The sequence below is a fragment of the Thermobia domestica genome, chromosome 12 (genome assembly GCF_964235325.1).
Source record: "Thermobia domestica chromosome 12, izTheDome1.hap1.1, whole genome shotgun sequence".
Classification (NCBI taxonomy): Eukaryota; Metazoa; Arthropoda; class Insecta; order Zygentoma; family Lepismatidae; genus Thermobia; species Thermobia domestica.
The window spans coordinates 176,690,900-176,695,867 of record NC_137465.1 but is presented as its reverse complement, the minus strand read 5'-3'; positions in this window follow the sequence as shown (position 1 = coordinate 176,695,867).

Here is a 4,968-nt window from a genome sequence, read left to right as displayed (position 1 = left end):
GTGCTAGTAACAGATTGTCAGGTGTGTGTGAAGCCCACCAAGAATTCCAAAGAAACTTTCTGTATGGACAATACGCAAAAAATAAAGGAATACGTTTTTTTTATTTTCTGCGGAGAAATAGTTGTAGGGGGCAAAAGAACCCACCCAAAGTTTTGAAAGTTGATGCCCGAAAGGCAAGAAGAAGTGAGGCGAAGTGAATTAAATTGTGCACAGATATTGTAGACATAAAATGAGGGAATACGAGTTTCGTATTTTCCTGGGGAAAACGGAAGCGTGGGGCGCCGACCCCTCCAAACCTTTGATCACGAAATATGGAAAGTGCTAGTATGTCAGATGTGTGTAAAGGACATGAAGAATTGCAACACAACCTTTTGTATGGACAACACGCAAAAAATAAAGGAATACGGGTTTTTTATGATCTGCGGGAAAACGGTTTTAGGTGGCAAGAGACCCACCCAAAATTTTAAAAGTTGACGCCCGAAAGACGCGAAGAAGTGAACCAAATTGAATCAAATATTGCACAGATATTGTAGGTTTAAATTGAGGGCAAACGGGTTTCGTATTTTTCTGAGAAAAACGGTTAGGGGGCTCGGACCCCTCCAAACCTTTGATCACGAAATATAAAAAATGCTGGTAACAGTATGTCATATGTGTGTAAAGGCCACGAAGAATTCCAACGAAACGTTTTGTATGGACAAATACGCAAAAAAATAAAGGAATGCTTTTATATTTTCTGCAGAAAAACAGTTTTATGGGGCAAAAGAACCCACACCAAACTTTTGAAAGTTGACTCCCGAAAGGTACATGTTGTCTCAAAGGTCGAGGGCATTCTTTATTGCTATTTTAAGGAAAAAAATTTCTAAGTCCAGCTTCGGGTATCTTCGGGAAAAAGTAAACCAGGTTCGAACCTCGAAGTCAACCTTTGCAATCGGGAGAAATTTTGCAGATGTGTTTTTCTTCTTTTAAATATAATAAGACTTGTTATTAATTGAATGAAAAAGCAACATTGATTGAAATACTTAATAATTCAATATTTCGAAACTTTGTATTAATATCAGCACATGCCTGTTTGTCATTTAGCTCTCCATACGTAATGAAACATTTAGATACGTAAACGAATCTTTCCATATGTGAAAGAATGCAGAAAATTAAGACATAGAACACAATTCTCGTCTGAGTACTAAAATAAAAGTCAAAATGGAACAAAAACAGCGTTTGCAGTGGATATGAATCAGAGCCCTGCACGGGCCGGGCGCGCCCGATTCGGCCCGGTGCCCGGCCCGGCCAGACCCGTTTCAAGTAATATCAAACTGGACCGGGCCCTAACCGGGCCGGGCACATTTCGGGCCAAATCGGGCCGAACCGGGCCGGCCCGGCTCGGCCCTATAGTCTGAAAGACGGTTCGGAAACTAATGTTGTCAGCCTACTTGTTTTTTTAATGTCCTCCACTACCTCTATTTTTGCCGTGTTTGTACAGTCTTACTGTCAGCCTATGTTAATCGTAATGTGTTTGGGAAACTGACTCTTTATTCAAGACTGTGATGTACTGGTAATACTATTACTATTACTACTTCTACTACTACTATTACTACTTCTACTATTACTACTACGACCACTGCTAATACTACTACAAGTGCTACGACTTCGCGTCAGAGTTGACATGTCTGATGGTACCGAATTTACCTTCTAAGTACAGAATAAAATTGAGAAATGCTAGTTATTATGGCCGGTCTGCGTAGAATGTGAACCGATGCTTGATCTACGAGGGAGAATAGTGGCTCAATAGAAAAAAACACTCACATCTGGTGCTAGAGGTCGTCGGATCAATCCCTGCTCATGCTATGTGAGCTTTGTTGTGGACAAACATCGTGTGCATGGGAGTTTCTGGGGTGGTCCCGCTTCCTCCCACTGTTTTCTTTCCACCCATTCATCCCATCATCATCCATTCAGCCTGAGCCGTAGTTACCTAAAGAACGTATGGTAAAGTCAAGTACTTGACCTAGTAAGTAGAATTTGGTACGCTACCATTGGACCACGGAGGGCAAAACCATAAACTGGCGTGCTCATAAGATCAGTGCAATTTGTAGTAATGTTCAATTAGCAAGGCAAATATCGAATGGTGTTATATGTTCATGTATTGTTTATAGTATGATGCTACAAATATAACAAAATATAATGATCAAATAAATCACCAAATCGCCAGGGTCGATTAGGTATTCCTGGAACGGTGGCTCAGCAGTTGAGCGTTCACCTCTGGTGTATGGGGTCCCTGGTTTGATCCGAGCTCTGGCCAAGTGAACTTTGTGGTGGACAAACACCGTGTGGGGGGTTCGCGGCGTTCTCCTGTTTCCTTCCACTTTATTTACTCCACTATTTCATTTATTTCTCACCATCGTCTCCTTTAGGCTAGTTGGCATAACTTGGAACCACCTACCAAGAAGAATAAACTAATGGATTGAGAAGATAGACATTCAGTCTCTGGTGAATTTGATGATGAAGTAGACATCTACCTCAACATGTCATCATGTGTAAGAGAACTAGATATGCTGCAGTGGTGAAAGCAACAAGAACAAACATTACCAAAATTGTGTAAATTAACGCGTCAGTATCTCGTCATCCCTGCTTCTAGTGCGTCTACTGAAAGAGATTTTAGTACTCAGGAACGGAGAAATGCTCTAAAGCCTGAAACTGTTGAATCTGTTTCCGTGCTATTTGATGCGTACAAGGACATACAGTAAAGCGATGTTCATTTTGCACTATTGGTTTCTTAGGAAACCTTATATTTTCATTTTCTTAATATCAACTATCCCTTCTATTATATGTGATGTTAAGAGGCATTTTTGATAGCTGATATCTATACATTTTTCATTCAGGGGACTTTTGAGGTATTTTTTGATCAACAATGATATGTGTGGATTTTGTTTTGATTTACTGCCTCGCATTCCGTCATATAGCTCTGTTATTTACTTGTTACGCACCGTTCCAGGAACACTTCATCGATCCTGGGGTCTGGGTGATTTATTTGATCATTGTTTTTTGTTATTATTATTGTAGCATCGAATTATAAAGAATACAGGAACATGTAATATGATTTGGAATCTGCCGTGCTAATTGAACATTACTACAAATTGCACTAATCTTATGAACACGCCAGTTCATGGTTTCGGCCTCCGTGGTCTAATGTAGCGGAACAAATTCTAATTAGTAGGTCAAGGACTTGACTTTCTCATATGTTCTTTAGGCAATTACGGCTCAAGACGTATGAATGATGATGGATGAATTGGTGGAATGAAGACAGTGGACGAAAACGGTCTAATCCAAAAACTCCCACGCTCACGATTTTTGTCCACAACAAAGCTCACATAACACGAGGAGGGATCGATCCGACGACCTCTAGCACCAGATGTGAATGCATTCTACTGGCCAGACTACGCAGACTGGCCATAATAACTAGTATTTCTTCGATTTTTTTTGTACTTAGATTGTAAAGTATGTACCACCAGACATGTCAACTCTGACGCTCGTAGCAGTTGTAGTAGTAGAAGTAATAATAATAATAATAATAATAATAATAATAATAATAATAATAATAATAATAATAATAGCAGTAGCAGTAGTAGTAGTAATAAGAGTAGTAGAAGTACAGTACTTTACAGTCTTGAATAAAGAGTTAATTTCCCAAACACCAGTGGCGGCGGTTGGACGTTAAAAGTGAGGGGGCAAGACATGATCTGAATATTTGTATATAAATGTTAGTTTTCCTGGTTGTTTCTAACATTTTGTTTGACGAAAGGTTGTATAACTAATAGGATACTATATTTTCAGTTAAAATACCGTATATCGTATATAATAGTTTATTAAGTAAATTGAGAAGAACAACGCAAGTAGATACTAGCCCTTTGTACTCTTAAACAACGGAAGTGTAAGAAGAGATTTGATTCCTTGCTCATGAACATCTTAAAATTCTGTCTGGAAAATTGTGTGATCAGATTATTTAATAAATTTGCAAAACAAATAAATAGAAAGGATAATATTAATCATAGTAATGAATAATGATGCTTGTTTTGCAAAAGTTATATTGAAACTGAGGATTAATGAAAAACTTAATATTTAATTCCACACATGATATTAAATGTATGTTATTACCCTTAGAAAATGAAAGACAGTAAATACTACAAGCATATGCTACGACATTTAAAGAAATATTTGCCTTTGCAACTTCTTGAAATATGTTCGTTGCCATTAGGTGCAGATTTCACTTTCTTGGAACACATCAAAACACAACAATACTTACAATCCACACTTCAGTTATACAAAATAAACTTAAAACCTAGAATTATGTTCAATTTACTAAATTTTATTGTATATACACTCGTACATCCTTAAACACAACACTTCACTCGTATATTACACTACAAAACAATGGAAAAGGTAGAAGTTGTTTCTTATCTCGCTCTTTTTAATCGATATTCCTTACTTTAGAAAGAAGAAAAGACATTTTAGGAACTGTCAATTTTTGTGCAATTAAAGAATAACTTGTGAAATAGGCCCTACTTTTTTGCATAATGTTGTTTCGATTAGCTTCAAAGCGGCTCACTAACATATCGAGCCCTTGTAAGAAGAAATGAAAGTATGCTGAAATTGTGCTCCAATAGGTTATTTTTTGGGATTATTTTCTGTGGCGATTAAAACGCAATTACTGTAGCTTTCTTTACTCCACAGGAAGACAACCAATACGTATTCACGCAACAGCAAATATTATATGGCAGCATTTTTTCCTATTAATCAGTAACACACACAAAATCGTTACATTTCCAAATGAAACTATATACATTAATTGGTTACTTAAAAAAAGTGAGGGGGCAACTGCCCCCCTTTGTCCCCCCTAATCGCCGCCCATGCCAAACACATTACGATTAACACAGGCTGCCAACATTAGTTTCCGATCCGTCTTTCACAGTGTTCGGG